Source organism: Pongo pygmaeus, chromosome 12 (genome assembly GCF_028885625.2).
Source record: "Pongo pygmaeus isolate AG05252 chromosome 12, NHGRI_mPonPyg2-v2.0_pri, whole genome shotgun sequence".
NCBI classification, from domain to species: Eukaryota; Metazoa; Chordata; class Mammalia; order Primates; family Hominidae; genus Pongo; species Pongo pygmaeus.
Genome location: NC_072385.2, coordinates 73,356,103 through 73,373,329, shown reverse-complemented (window position 1 = coordinate 73,373,329; position 17,227 = coordinate 73,356,103).

Genomic DNA, 17,227 nt, shown 5'->3' with positions numbered 1-17,227 from the left:
ACCTCACCCCTATCCTGGCTCCCAGCTGCCTGGCTGTCCCCAGGCTAGGAGTAGGGAGATGAGGATCAGGGGAGGGTCAACACGAGGCGTCAACTGAACAGAGCTGCCTCACAATAACAGGCAGAAACGCAAACGCTTTCGCCATGCCTTGGTGGGAACCGAAACATCAGATGTTTATTAAATGCCATAGCTGTGGCGACTACTTTGCACAGTAAGCCCAGAAGTGTATGCTGTCACTTTAAAAAAAATTGAGCTGATGCCAGGCTAGTCATGGTAATGCTCTCATGGCATGATTAGATTCATGCCCAGGGTTGTATTTGCATATGATATTCAGGGCATGAGTTTTTTATTGTTCTTAATCAGAGCCGAATGTCAACAAAATAAATGAAGTTGCGAGTTGAAGTGAAATTTTTATCACATCAGGGATGTGCTTTTTCTCCCATTTATCACAGCCCATATTGAGAGAGTGAAATTTTTTGAAAATGTGGTAATCAATGGAAGAGCTCCATATGGCAGGGATCAAAGGTGTTACATAGTGTGTGGTTCTGCTTTATTGCCAGCCAGTACTGTTAATTGGACAACAAGATCAGAGGCAATATTAAAATCCAATTAAATTGATATGAACAGATTGCCAAGTGATGTACACTAATGTATAATTGAGTATCAAGCAAATGCAAGTCCCCGTCTTCTGCTTCTACCTCCTGAATAAATGATGGCGCCATAGAGGACAGAAACAAGTTTGCACGTTAGCTGCACAGCTCTGGGCTCTCATTTGTTACTTTCAGAGTTGATGACTTTTGGTTTTCCTCCTAGTCTGTCTTAAAGAGACAGGCCCATTCCCTGTCCCCCAAGCCCCTACCCTTTACCCCCCACCTGGGGTGGGTTTTCTTCCCCGAAATCATTTTCCCCTTTCGGGGCCTGGAAATGAAACCCATGTTTCATATGCTTCATTACATGTCTATTATATAGCAGGTCCTAAAGAGCAGTGCATTGATAATATATTGTGCTCGTTGTAAATGATCTGTCCATCTGGAGCGGCACACTAACACATTTCTAATGCCGTTTCCCAGATATAGATTACAGCAGAATGTTTCTTAAGCCGAAAGGAAAGAGAAAGCAAGCAAGCAAAGCCCTGAATGAACACTGTCAGAATACCTCAGCACACAAAGAAGGGCCGGAGCCGCAGGTGAAAGAGTTGTCTGGGATGTGGATCCCCGGAGTGGATCCTGTGGCCCAAGCTCCTGACTGGTTACCAGCAGGAGCTGAAGTGGGCCTCCATTCATTCCTCTCCAAACAAGGCCGGGAAGGGACAGATCGAGAGGAAAGCAGTCCCTCCCACTCAATTAGAGCAATTAGCTCACAGGCCGTACAGGGGCCAGGCCTGGCTGAATGGGATCCCCCAGCCCCACCGTTTGTTATCCGAGCTGAGCTCACACAAATTAATGAGGAGAGGGAATGAGGAAAGCCAAGGGCTGTTGCTGGCAAACACTCTGGGGGCCTCGTCCCTTCCTCCTGTAAGAACAGCCCCAGATTACCCCCAACAATAAAACCTGTTAACTTATACAACTTTGCTTAAGAAACAAGCCTGATGGGACGTTGGCAGACTTCCCTGCTGCCAACCGAGAACTATTGCGGGCAGCCGCGGGCTTCTCAGGACTTAAGCGCATGATGGAATGGTAAACGAGGGAGCAGACTGTTTATTCCAGCAGCCAGATTGTTTCTGGCCATAAAGTTCTGTGTTTGGAAAGTTTTTTTTTTTTTTTTCCTCCCCGGTATATTACCAAAAAAAAAGGGAGAAGAGGGTGGAGAAAGAGGTATTGAGCAAAGATTATGTTTTATTTTTCATTCAAGCTGTTCCAAAAAAAGCATCGACCTTCCTGGGTTTAAATGGACTCTGCTAATAAATACATAAGCCCATTTCAGTATTGCAGAAAAGGGAAGGGAAGAAGGAAGCGAGTCCAAGTTGGAGCAAGGAGGAGTGGTGTTATTAAAATAAATTCTAAGGAATGAGGTTTCATCTAGTTTGGAATTTGAGTTGCAAAATGAGGCACATTTCAAGTTTTGATCAAATATTTATGTTTCTTTATAAATAGGTACACACTTTAAGAGATTAGATTTTATTTGTGGGCCTTAAAAAAACTGAGATGATATCTACACTCACAAACCAGTTTGAATTGTATTTTTTGGCTTATATTAGTCAAAACAAGTAGCAGATTCCTGGTCAGTAGCTACTTACCAAGCAACTGATAAATCAAAATGATGTTTTGCTTTCTTTTCACCAAACCCTCCTGACTTAGGTCCAAACAGCGTCATATTTGCAGTTCACCTTGAAAGTGGAGCAAAGAGAAACTCCAAGCGGAGGCAGACCTACCACACACCTAGCAACACCATTGAAACCTGGGATTCTGCCCCCACAAACCACAACAGATAAAGCCGGTGAAGGCTGGCGTCCTATTAAGTGAGGAAAGCAAGACCAGACTGTCTTTCGCCTAGAGCAGAAGTGTGCTTTTTAATAAGGCAGGCAGCTCAGGGCTGTAACTCCTCTCTGTAGCAAGAGTTTCCCCACAGGTAACAGAAGGATGGGCTCTCTAGCATGGTACTCAGAGGTCTCTTGGAATTAGGGTGGAACAGTCTCTAGAAGCTGCTGTTTTACCTGAATTTCATGGTGCCTACTTGCCCTTACTGTGAGCACTGGGTTGCCAAAAGCAGCTCTAAGATGGGAGGAAGCAAGGAAAGACCCTGAAATATCTTTTTTTTTTTTTTTGACATTATGGATGGATGTGTAGCATGAGCATAAAGTCACAGATGTTTGGGGTAGTTTGTTACTGCAGCATAACCTAATCCCCCGACAGATACAATGAACTTAATATTTTAGCAAAATAAATTCAGTAGTCTGCAACAAACAAAAAGTACGTTGTTTATCTTGAAACAACATCAGCCTCACTTGGTAACAGTGCCCCAATATTTCTGGACCTGTTCTGGTGCTCAAAATGTGGAAAATCAAAACATCTGAAGAACTGGGTGATACTGATCAGAACAGCTCCTACAGTAGAACTGCTCTTGGTGCCCATCATTGTGCAGTGCATTTCAGAACCTTTCTTCTTTCACTCATCACAACCTGCAAAGTAAGAGATATTATGCTCGTATTTTCAGAGGAAGCAACTGAATCTCAGAGAGGTTAAGTAACTTTCCAGAAGTCACACAGGGGACGAGACAAAACTGAAATTTAAATACAGACCTACCTAAATTTAATATATATTTTTTTCTTACTTTTGTCCTACACAATCCAGCCTCCCACAGTTGCTTCATAGAAAAGATCAGTCATTCCAAAGTCTATTTAAACTATAAACTTGAACCCATCACCACATGGAGACCCGGATTCAAGATGCTTAAAGAAATGATAGTTATTCCTGAAAAGACCAAGGAGAGTCTCACAGGTGGTTCTGAATGCAATGCATTAGGAATCTGGGGCCCTGGGTGTCAGGATTTTTGCTAACACATATTATGGCTGTGAGTAGGTCACTTCCTCTCTATGTTCTACTTCCTCTAGAAACAGTGGCACCAGCAACCTACCTGTTTCTCTTAAATGCAGATTTGTTTTAAACACTGAAATCGCTTTAAATTCTTCAGGGAAGAAAACAATCTAACCAAATCACCATATTATCATATATCTATGTTGTAATGATCAGGACCATTTCCATTCATTCTGATTTTCTTCCTTCCAGGAAACATAAAAGGATTTGAAATTAAGTGTGGCCATGTATTTTTGGACAACGCAGAAAGTGGTAAGTGTCTCTCCTGATAGATTTTTTTTTTTTTTTAGATGGAGTTTCGTTCTTATTGCCCAGGCTGGAGTGCAATGGTGTGATCTCTGCCCACCACAACCTCCACCTCCCAGGTTCAAGTGATTCTCCTGCCTCAGCCTCCCAAGCAGCTGGGATTACAGGCATGCGCCACCATGCCTGGCTAATTTTGCATTTTTAGTAGAGACGGGATTTCTCCATGTTCGTCAGGCTGGTCTTGAACTCCCAACCTCAGGTGATCTGCCTGCCTTGGCCTCCCAAAGTGCTGGGATTACAGGTGTGAGCCACAGTGCCCAGCCCTGATAGGAGATTTAAGAACCAGCATGCTTCATTACATCCTTTCCCCTTATGGCAATGATATGGGAGAACATACTGAAATTGAGCCTCCATCAGCTTAAATCCTTGTGTGACTATGATGAGCAAGGCCTCTCTGTGACCCACGATGGATATGTAACATGAGAGTAAAGTCAGAGATGTTTAGGGTACTTTGTTACTGCAGCATAACTCAGTCCCCCTGACAGATACAAATCTCATGGAGAGTATCAACAGGAGAAAGCAGGCTAGAAAGTAAAGGCATTGAATGAAGAAAATCCATTCATTTAAAAATGTTTATTAAGCACCTATTTTTATCACTGTGTGTGCTGGTGTGCTAGAGATACAGTATTCTTCCTGAATTGGGAAATCCAAAAGAGCATTCTCTATAGAATAATAGATGCATATGTATGTATTATTATAGACATGTTTATTATGTATTATGTGATTTGAAATTGGAAAAGTATTTGCCTTCGACAGATATTTTTATTATCAAAATCTATTTGTAGTCTACAGAAAAAAAAAAAATTCCCCCCAAAACATCCACAAATCTACCTCTCAAGTGAATCTGCTTAGTTGGTTCCTTCTCTTTGATTCTCTGTGGTTATTCATTTGTAAAAGTATGGCTAACTACACCTAAAAGAGAGAAGACTGTAACCTAGGTGTATTAAAACATTGAAGGCTGGTGAGCATTTCTATAGACTTCTTCTAAAGGTTAATATTAAAGATCAAGATTATAAAAGAAACAGATTACTCCTCCCCATGGGGATCTCATCTTTATTACCACTTAGGGCCCAATAAATAAATAAGTAAACTTGAGGTTTCCCCCATTTAATAGAGTTTACATAAAGTTCAGTTTTGTTTGGGAGAAAAACAATTGTCCATTGTAATGAGTTCATGCTACGTGCGGCTTGGTTCTCCTTTCCATCTCTTATGGGCTTCCCTTCCCTGTGCCAGTGAGGTTTTCACATTGGGAGGCAGTGGCTGGCATTCCATCATAAATAACCTAACAGCATGCAGTGTAAAACCTTAGAAAAAGCTTTTTTAGGAAACTTGGCAAGAAAAATGTTATGTGAGAAAATGTCAAATACCATAGTCCCATGGCGATTTTTTCAATTCTTTTCCATTTTTATAATTGTTTATGAAATTGAAGTTTTCCGTAATTAAGCTTTTCCATACATTAAATAGAAATTCATTTTTGTAAATATAAGTACATATATATATATACACACACACACAGCCACACACACACATATGTATGTATGTGTATATATATACATTTAAAAGGCAAGTTGAAGAGTATGTGCTGTTGAAGAGTACGTGCTCAGGACTAAGAAAAACACTGTGGAGTGGTCAGAAGCGGCACGATGTTGGGAAAAGCCCCAGCTCAGCTACTCTCAATCTCTGCCCTTACGGCAAATCCCTTCACCTCTCTGGGCTTCTGCCATCTCACTTACAAAACAAGGAGATCTTGCCAGATGCTTTCAAATGCCCCTTCTTCCTCGTCCATCCATGGATCCATTCCTAAAGCTGCTTCCAGTTTGTAAATGTTATTGGGTAAATTGAAAGTCTGTGTGGCTAGGATTCCAACTGGGTAGAAATATGTCAGCCAACAGCAAAAAGGGAAAACTCAAACATGAAGAAGTTATGATATCAGAATGGTGAAACGGCGGAAGATGTTTCTGTTTTCCCAGACTTGCTCAGTGTTATTGCTATATTAGTTTTTACAATTTTATAAATCAATAAACATTAAATAAAGAGAACAGTCTGTGTAGAGGGCAGTGTTAATAATTACTCTCAAAGAATGTCAACACATGAACACAAACCCTTCCTTGTCTTTATAGGCACACAATATATTTACTATACACCAAATCAATATGATTATCAGCTCTAATTTTCAATAGCAAAATTTTCTTAAGCAACACAATTTATTTGCCTACAGATGTCAGGTAAACTCATTTAGCAAGCACTTTTGTTATTCAATTGTCTGCTTTGGCATCATGGGTACTATAAGAAATTTCTAATGTCATCCCACCTCACCCTGGCCACCCATGCACGTGTGCTTATAGACATGACAAAGTTGGCATTCTCAGGTTAATACTTATACCAAAGGTCATAAAAATCATGTTAAGCAGAAGTGCCCAGGGAATTTAGGTCTCTCTCTGTTACCTCATTCTCTCTAGATTTTTGACAACATGATATGATTACATAATAAGTCAGGGCAGGAAGTAAAGGAGACGCCATTCCGGAAACCCAGGTGAAGCCCCCATGGAGCCACCTGAGTTGCATATCCAACCTGTATGTAAAGTCAGGGAAGAAAACACTATTGATCCCTGAAAATTCCCACTCACTTCCCCGCTCCACTGCCACCCAACCAAAAGCAATTTCTTCCATGGGAGAAATTATGCAACTGAGAAAATGATATGTTCTCCATAGCATTATACACTGATGGTAACAAATGAATTATTTTAACCAACAAAAAACTTGGTGGTCCACAGAATCGCTTCCTCCTCAGTGCATTCTTACTTTCTCAAAATAACACCAAGTAGTGTCTTTTTGACCCTGGCTATAAGAAGTCAAGATTTTAAACCATCTTTCCTTCAGAATATTTGAAGTTTTCATGTGACTTCTACATCCTACAAAACAGCTCACCAGAAATGCAGGCTCAGTCAGTGGCTCTAAAACCTTACCTGAAGGATCTCAAGTCTGGTTGCTGCCAATACTTACCTGAGGTTCAAGAAGAAAGAAAATGCAACTGACACACCCCCCCCCCCCCACCACCACCTTCAAAGTGAGACTTTGGCATTGATAGGCGTCCTCCTACCTCAACAAAATAAAACTGCATAGAGCAGGAAGCCAACTGGAAGCCTTGGCAACAACCGAAAGAGTGAGACAACCATTCTACAGAATTTTCCTCCTCGCAAGCTTCACTCATTCTCTTTTTGAAGGCAGTTCCTGTTTTCTCCTCCAGCTGGTAATCCAGCTTTTGTAATAGACAAACAAACATTATTTGTAAATCTCTTGTCTTGTCACATTTTAGAAAATCCTTAGTCCATCTAAGATCGGGAGATCCTTAAACTAGGCAGGGAACTGTGAAGGGAGGCAATAACTGGAACAAAAAGTGCCTGAGAATCACTGAGGTCATGTGCTGCATTGTCCAAGTACATCATAGAAATTAATTACCTTGACTCTGAAGCCAAGGTATTGGGTTCTAATCTCAGCTCTGCCACTTATCAGCTTGTAATCTTGAGCAATTTATTTCCTAACTCTATGTCTGTTTTTTTCACTCATGTAATGGAGATAATAATAGTGCCTCTTCCATCGGATCCCTATGAAGATTAAAGGAATACTTATAATAGTACCAGGACATGAGAACTATTACATATTAACTATTATTGTTGCCAGTTAGCCATTGTATGTCTTTGGATAAGCAATCACTGCACCTCCTTGAGTCTCCATGTACCAAATGAAATTAATAATATCCTTATCCATCCAACTTACCTCACAGGGTTATTGAAAAGATCAAATAACCTAACTGAGGTAAAAAGTTTTTTAGGATGGAAAAACACTTCACAGTAATATCTGTAATATATTGCTTTTTAATATAATAATATTATACCTCAGCTGATTAAAACAAAGTGCTTCATTTTAAAGGAATTAAAAGAGAAAAAGAAGAACAATCCTGGATTGGCCAGAAACTCCATCATGGGCTACGTTGAGGGGACGACTTGAAAGAGAACATACCAGCCTTGATTTTACTTCCAGTAATAAATCTTACCCCCAATCTATGGAATGAACTAGGGGAATATGATTAATCTGCATCACTATGGCTCTATGGCAAGTCATTTGTGTTTGTTCTGAGTGGCAAGACAATATAGTTTCTGGTCAATTCTGTCTTACTACAAGAGTCCTCTAAAATCAGAAATGTTTTGGGCACTGCTAGTAATTTCTAGGCCATGCAATTTCTGACCCCAATAACTGTCACGGGGGATTGGCAGATACTGCTGTTAGAACTGCCCAGTCCCAATAGCTAGCCAGGCCAGATGATGATTTGGAGTTCAGGCCTCACAGGCAAGCCACCAGCTCTCCCTGAATATTGGTTGGACTGAACTTTTGGATTAAACGACCAGTTGTGCCAATGCCAGGTGAACATGATTGGAAGCAACGAGATGCCAAATGAATCAACTCCATGGGCACTCCTAGTCAACAGCTGAATGCATCTTCCATGTTTTTATTCTGTCAGCCCGATGCCTTGCTAACACACACCCTTGACCATATAACTGTGTGTCTTCTTCTTACTACCCTCTCCATTTCTTCCTCCCTAAAGTGCTGTGTCTTGGGCTATCAGTCTCATTTCCACTCATCTGAACCCACTTCCATTTCCACACTGTCCATGTGGTTCTCAATAATTGGAGTTATTCCTCCTCCTAAAAAATTCGTATTTCTCTCTCTCTAATTCACCATGCATAGAAAGACAACTTTACTATTACATATTTATGAAAATAATAATAATAAAAACTGGCATTTATTGAGTTTAATCTCAGCTGGGCATTGGTCTCAGTACTTTACATAAATTATCTCACATAATCCCAGAACAAGTCTATGATGTGAGTACTATTATTTTTCTTTTTTACGGATGTATAGACTAAGGCATATAGATGTGCTGAAGGCCATACAACATGCATGTGGGACATCTAGACACTGGTAGAACCAGGATATGAGCACAGGAAGCCTGACTCACAGAGCCGCAGATTTTTAGTGAAGTGCAATAGACTCCAATATACTCACATGGGACATGTGTCTTCACAACCCAAAGTAATTTCAGTTCACACTGGATTCCCTAGGGATGGTAACTCAGGTAGATTTGTCTTATATCCCTTCGAGGAACACAAGAAAGGATTACTTCAAGGCTCTTTGAGCTCTACAACATGGACTTTTGGTTTGACTCCAAGATTCTAATTTTCACCCATGTAACTATGTGTAACCATATGAATATTCTTCCTTGCTGTGTACAAACTTCCAGAAACACAATTACACCTTCCAAATGGATGCCATATCTTTTGCCATATCAAAATGTTATGGTCAAGAACTTGTTGTGCCTGCCCCTGGAGGCCTGGTGGTGAAGACAGCACTCATAGACCCTGCCCAGATGGAGATTACTACAATTTAGTAGAGAAGACAGCCATCAAATGAATGATTGTAAATAATTAAGAGAACAATGTGATGAAAGCAAAGTGCCCTAAAGAAAATACAAGATGCTTTTGAGAAAATGGAAGGAGAGGTAGCTAATTTCCTTTAAACCCATGGCATCCTTCTTGGAAGTTGAAATGAATGCTTTCAAAATTGCCCCAAATCCTGAAATCACTTAATAAATATTTCTGAATTAATATCCTAGACAAGGGAAATGAGGTAATACTTGCAAACCAGAGGAACGCGTGGCAGTTTCTTTATACTCCCAATGTTGGGAGAAAGTTGAAATGAGCTCAAACAGAGAACGACAAGAAATGCAGGGCACATTTTGCTGTGGTTACAGCCCTCGCCACACTAGCCGGATTGTTTTGGGTCTCATTTTCATGAGGCTTAATACAATCAGGAAGAGCTTAGACGCCCAGCCAGTATAAATACCCCACCAGGAGCCTGATCAAGGAGAGAACCAAAACCTAACCAGCCTGGGCTCTCTTGTGGTGCCCAGACACACATGTGGGCAGCTCCCCCAGCCAATAACTCTGGCCCCCTCTGGGGGCTCCCCACCCCCACCAATCAACACATTCTTAAAGTAGCCTCAGGCTGCTGACGCTCATAATCAGACCTGGGTTGGATTGCAAACATCTCTATACTGCCAGTGCTGGCTAATGTGATTAGGCACAGAGCATTAGCCAAATAAAAGGGATGGGGAACAAGGAGCCAGAAAGACAAGGAGATGGAGAGAAGGAAAGGAAACTGTGTGCACAAGGTGGGAAGAAATGGGGAAAGGCTTTGTGTCACCCCCAAAGAGAGGACATTAAAAGTCGAGGGAACCCTCAAATCAAAACAATTTATTGCTGAGTCAAACAGCTGGCCAGCAATCCACAAATATTGAGCTCCTACTGTGTTCATGTTCCCTTACCATTAGCCAGCTCACAGCCCACCAGAAGGCACACTCAAAAAAATGCCATAAAGACTGACGATTAAAGCATCCACCAAGATTATACGTACTTTCATAACAGAGTTTTTGAAGGAGAGGATGAATGAATGGATACAAATAAACAAGTACCCTACTATAGGGTTAATTCCATGTGTCAACTTGGCTAGGTTATGGTGCCCAATTGTTTTATCAAACGCTAGTCTAAATGGTGCTGTGAAGGTATTTTTTAGATAAAATTAATGTTTAAACTAGTAGACTGAATAAAGCAGATTACCTTCTATTATATGGGTGTGCCCCATCCAATCAGTTGAAGATCTTACGCGCACAAACTGAAGTCTCCTGAAGAAGGAAGAATTCTGCATCAAGACTGCAAAATTGCAATCCTACCTGAGTTTCTAGATTGCTAGCCAGCTCTGCAAATTTTGGACTCACAACTGCAATATAATTCTCCCCTGGGTCCCCAGGCTGCTGCTCTGCCCTACAAATTCTGGACTCACTAGCCCCTATGATTGTGTGCACCTCAAAATATCTATGTATCAGCTGAAATAAAGGTTATATATATATGAAAAATATATATGTTTTATATATATATGTTTTATATATATTTATATATATGTTTTATATATTTATATATATATGTTTTATATATTTTTATATATATATGTGTGTGTGTGTATATATATATATATATCCCTTTGTCCTACAGGGTTAGGAGAGCCCTAGAGGGGCTCTAAACCTTTATAAAAAAATAAAGGATTTATATATATATATATTAGATTTCGTGTAGGTGTGTCTGTGTGTGTGTATCCTATTGGTTCCATTTTTCTAGAGAAACCTGTCTAATACACCCATTAAATAAGCCCATTGATTGTAAGGCAGGCCCAAATTCCAGGAATGTTAAAATGTGAAAAACTTGTGCTTCTTAGAATTCAGGAGATAAGGTCACTGTAATTAGTATAATAACTTCCAGTGTACTGAGGATTGCCAAGGAAGACAGAGGATGCTATGGGAATTAGTGCAGAAATACCTGCATGAACCTGGCAGGGTCAGAGTGCTGGGGAAGCAGAAACGAGAAGTATTAGAAAGCATCACCAGCCAGAAGACAAAATGGGCTCAAGCGGCAGAAAAGAAAGGAGGTAGGTATTCTGGTAAAGAACAAGGAACCTGCATGTGCTGTCCACAGACACTCCCACCACTCAAAGCCATGACCAACTTGCACTGTCCTGAAGGCCAGCCTCCTGCATGTGGCCCACCAGCCTCTTCTCCAGGCCCTGGAAGAGCAGAGCGTCTCACCAGTGGGTGAAGGTCTCCAGCTTTTGCATCTGAGACAGAAAGCTGTGAGCCCGCATTCCACTTGCACAATGCCAAAAGGGTTAATTCCCAACATCCCCCTTTCTCCCCCACCCTGTAAGTAGTGGCAATCTTTTCTAATCATTTCCATTTCTATTCCTCTTTAATTCTCCCACTCCCCTCTTTGTTTTCATGACCTGTGGGAACCTGAACTGCAGCTGGAGGTAGAGACTGCTTTTATACTTAAAGCAGATATTTAAGCAATTATCCTGTCACTGGGCCTTGCCTTGCCTCCTGCATATGGGTCGCTCCCAAGCAAGGCATTTGGTTTCTCCTTTGTTCCCGGTGCACAGAGTAAAATTGTTCCAGAAAGCCCTTGCCCTTGAGCAATGGGGCCGGGAAGATGGGGGTGAACTCTGCTGGGATCCTGGATGTCAGAAAGGAGGCAGGCAATGGTGACTTGAGCCACTTTCAGCCTCTTTGGCTCTGTCTACCCCATGCTGCACAGGCTGTCTCCCTCCAGCAGCAAAGAGTCTGTGAGACACTCATGGCTGCTCCTCACCACAGAAGCTCAGGTGGTGGGAAGGCCAGGCCTGTGATGCAGAAAGTTCTGCCTGCTGCCCTATGGCTGCACGTGCATGCATGCTCCCCTCTGGGGCTCTCCTAACCCTGCAGGAGGACCCAGGGATCAGGCACCCCAAGGAGAAGCAAGGATAGCCCCATCAGCTTTGCTGTGACCTGAGTGTGTCACCTCCAAGAGGGTGATCTCGCAGAACCACTGGTATTGGTTTCCTGTGGTCGTTGCAACAAATGACCACAAACTGGATGGCTCAAAATAAGAGAAAATGCATTCTTTCACAGTTTTGGAAGCCAGAAGCCCCAAACCACTACAACAGGGATGAAATCAAGGTGTCAGCAGGGCCACACTCCCTTAGGAGGCTCTAGCAGGGAATCTCTTTGCTTCTTACAGCCTTTGGTGGCTGCCAGCATTCCTCAGCTTGCAGTGGCATCATTCCAATCCCTGACTCCTTTGTCACATTGTCTTTTCCTCTGCATGCATCAAATCTCTCTCTGCTTCTGTCTGATACGGACACTTGTGATTGCATTTAGCACCCACCTGGATAATCCAGGGTAATCTCCTCATCTCAAAATCCTTAATATAATCCCATCTGCAAAGACTGCCATGTGAGGTAACATTCATAGGTTCCAGGGATTGGGACTTGATGTTATAGTCTCACCAATGCACCACAACGTAGCAGTCTCTTGTGAGGTATCACCCAGACTTCTTTGTCTCGTGACCAGGAGAATTGGGGAGTGTGGACACGAAGGGTCGGGTAAGAGTGAAAGTTTAATAGACAAAAGAAGAAAGCTGTCTGCTGTGGAGAGGGTCCCTGGAAGAGGGTTGCTGTTTTTACAGTTGGATGCAAAGGCTTTTATAGGAAACCAATGAGGGTTGGGCGTCTCATTTGAATAAGATGCAAATTTCTGGTAGCTCCACCCTGTCCTCTTAATGTGCTTGTGACTCTTAGCTTGAGTTACTCCATATTGCTTTGTTCCCCTTACTGCGCATGTGTCAGAGGAGGGAATTTTCCACTGTGGGCAAGCCCCCCTGTGCAAGTTCCCTTATCTGTGCCTGTGGGCTGTTCTTTTGTTTGAAAAGATTCAACTGAAGACCCACGCTAACTGCAGACCCACACTAACTGCCGGCCTGAGTTTTTTCCTTTCTCCTCTCTCATTATCCCTCCCTACAGCAATCTTATGCCTACTTCTCTCAGAGTAAGAGATGGGACCAATAGATAAGGTGTGATGGACCTCTCTTCTATCCTACATTCCTAAGTGTTGAGGGGAAACCAGGGTCTTACCAGATGAGCAAGGACCAGCTCCTTCACAGTCACGGAGGTCAAAGAGAAGAGAGTGGAATGGTTGGGCTTTAGTGCCCCATTATCAAAAACACTGGGTAGAATTAGGTAATGAAAAGATGTCTGGGCTCAATCTTATACAAAATTATTTACTAACAATGTGGCTTCCAACAAGTTAACCTGATGTCTCTAAGCTTTGGTTCCCAAACATATAAAATGGGCACATCCATAAGGAGTCATTAGGACTTATTTCATATTAACCATGTGCTGGATATCATGGTGAGCACTTTCCAAATATTTTCTAATCCTTACGGAGATTTATAAATTAAGGATTATTATCCTCATTTTACAGTTGAGTAAATAAAGATTCAGAGAAATTATGTAATATGCCCTGGGGTCACACACCTTAAAGTCACTCACAGAGACTTACTTTGTAGCCAGGCCTGTCTGACTCCAAATCATAAGACAATTAGCCCAAAGAGAACTTAGCCTCGATCCCCATTAGAATCACCTGGGGAGCTTAACCTATGTAGCTTTGCAGGGCCATCCTGACCAATCGAATCAGGATCTCTGGGGATGAGGCCTAGGCATTTGTTAAAAGCCTCCCAGGTGACCAATGTGCAGTCAGGGCTGAGAACCTGTCAGATACATGAGCCCCTCCCCCTCCTCATGCTGAGTGAGGGCCGTGGTCCTTCTCCTCTGCAGGCTGGTTGGTCCCAACTGCACATCCTCGGTCAGCCCTTCCTGATAACTTTGTCTTGATCTAACAACGAAAACCTTCCCTGCTGAACAAAGAACATCCTCAATTATTCATTCATTTATTTACTCGTTTATTGAATGAGTACAAACTCCATGGTTCTTTCTTTCCAGCCCCTCAAACAGTACCTGGCTCTTAGTAGGTGTTTGGTGAAACTCTATTTCATTCAGTGTCTACTGCAGGTCAGGCATTATAAAGGTTTCCTTGTTATGTACCCCTTACGTATGTTTTCTTTCCCATTTTGTCTAATCTCCTCTGCCCCATGAGGACAGGTCCCCTGACTCCTAGTGTGGGCCTGACCCCGCTGTGCCTATTTCCTGCCTTTGCCACTTGTGGAAAGTTGAAACATGGCCCCCCAAAAGACATCCACATCCCAATTCCTGGAATCTGTGAATGCTACCTTATTTGGAGAAAGAGTTTTGCAGGTGTGATTAAGTTAAGGATCTTGAGATGGGAACTCTCCTGGATTATCTGAATGGACCCCAAATGCCATCACAAGTGTTTGTATAGGAAAGATACAGAAGAAAGAGGCCAACACAAGAGGGGACAGGAATGTGACCCTAAGGCAGAGGTTGGAGTGATGCGGCCACTTGCCACAAAATGCCCACAGCCACCAGAGGCAAAGATTCTTCTCTAAACCCTCCAAAGGGAGTGTGGGCCTCCTGACATCCTGATTTTGGCCCAGTGATACTCACTTCAGACTTCTGGCCTTCAGAACTATAAGAGAATAAAGTCTGCTGTTGCTAATTTGTTACAGCAGCCACAGGAAACTAATACAATATTTGTCCTGATTTTTTACCTTGTGCCCACCACCTCAGAGTTCTAACCAAGCCAAGCCTAACCCCCAACACCTGGTCCACTCCATGCCAAGTCATTTTCCCACATCATCATTCCACAGGGGCTTTTAATCTTCCTGCCGACTGCTGAGAGCAAGGGCCTAGGTTTCCTTGCTAGGCCATAGGTCACACTGCCAGATACAAAGTTTAGAGTTTGTAGGACAAGGCCCTGGGTGAAGAGAAGTGGAATACAAGACTGATCCCAAGGAGCCATCAAAACAAGCAGGCTAGTCCCTTCCATGGACAGCCCAACAGGATAGTTCACATCCTGGAGAGTCCTGGGGTGTAGAGATACGCAGAAATAAAACAAGCTTGGAGACTAAAGTACAAAGTCAGAACTTCACGTTCCCCCCACGCCACAACTTCTCTTGTAGCCTCACCATTTCACCTTTCCCTACAAGCATCACGGGTCTACCATCACCTTCTGTGAAGTCTGTCACATTTACAAAGCATTTACTGTTTTTGAAAAAGATTGCCACATCCATCACTTTATTTGAGATCCACGCTGTGAAGTAGGCGGGAGTGTTACCGTCCTATTTTACAGCAAAGGTCAGAAGACTGAACTGAGATTGGACAGTTTGGGAAGTTAATGCAACAATCAGTCTAACGCAACAGCAGGTCTCCTTACCTGCATCCAGTGCTCCACCCACTTCACTTCACCTCTTGCCTTCTGTGCCTCCAAGGCTTAAGTACAAGAGGTCCAAGTATAGAGAAGTTAACAGACCAGGCAGGGTGACCAACAGCTCACTCTTCTACACACTTTGTAGAAGCTCATACTTCTACTACACTTAATCCTCACAACAGCCCTAGGAGGCAGGTACTATTCATTATCCTCATTTTATAAATGAGGAAAATGAGGCACAAGGAAATTTCCCAATTAGCCCAAGTTTTAATGGGTAGCACGTGGAGGAGCCAGGCTTTGAACCCAGGCAATTTGGCCCCAGAGTCTGTGCTCTTAACCCAAAGAGAGCTAATGTAGTACTGCAAGAACTATTATCTTTGAGCTGGAACTTCTCAAAATATAGTATAAACCAATGACGTTCTAAGCAATCTTCAAAACAAAGAACCAAAGGCAAAATGAAACTAAATTAGCCCTTTAGAATGAAAGTGATATTGCTTTGAAATTCCTGTTGGAAACCCTTTCCACCAGATGTGTCCATTTGTAATGTGGTCATTATTAGCCACACATGTTTGGGGCGCACGCACGCGTGCATGCGCGTGTGTGTGTGTGTGTATGTTAGTTCATGTACTGTGAGATGAGTGGCAGACTCTCCAGATGGTTCACTAGAAACCTTACTTCAGGGCTCCCCCAGTGCTTCTGCTCCATCAAAGGGACTTTGAGTTTGGAGTTTCAGTAAATTAACAACATCCCTGTTCTTTATTTATCTCCCTTCTGACTGTGATAAATAGCCCTGGGGAATCCTTCCTATTTCTGGGTTGAGAAAAAAATGAAACATCTCTGCCTACATTTCACACCAATATGGTTCGTAGAGTATTTATTATAAGCTAGCTGTATTCTAGTGTTATAGTACACGTTTTCAATCTCCCAAAAGTAGTAAGTGTGCTTATCACCATCATTTCAAAGCCTTACTAATTACCTTAACCAGGTGCAGCAGGATGCCACAGCTGTGTAGAAATAACTGTAACTTCCCTATAATAACTGGCGGTAAAACCCACATGTCCAATGCATACAGCCTACAGGTAAAAATATGCTGACACTTGTTGGAAGATGGGTTTGGGAGGTCTCCCAGTCTAATCTCTTTATCATATAGATGTGAAACTGAGGTCCAGAGATAAGAAATGATTTGTCCAGGAATACTCAGCAACAGAATAGCAGTGCCTGCTTGTATTGGCACATTAGGCAACTTAGATGAAACTTCATACAGAGAATAATCAGAAAAGCTGGGCAATATTTAAAAAATTATCTGGCACAAGAGATGTTCCAAGTCAGGGAAGAATTAGAAGACCAAGACTGAGAGAACGAATAAGAAGGAAACCCAGAGAAGTCAGTCTGAAATTTTAGACTACTTTTCCTCCTGACTCTAGAGGCTCAGCCGATTCCATTCGAGGTGTCTGAGAAGTTTGAGAGAAAAATGTAACAGACCTTTTGATAGACTATCTTGTGGATATGAAAAAAAAAAAAATTATATTCAGGACCTACCAAAACTGAGGGGCTGATAAACTCCTGAGCTTTGGGTTGGGACATGAAAGGGACATAAGCTTACCCTAGAAGTAAGGTTGAATCA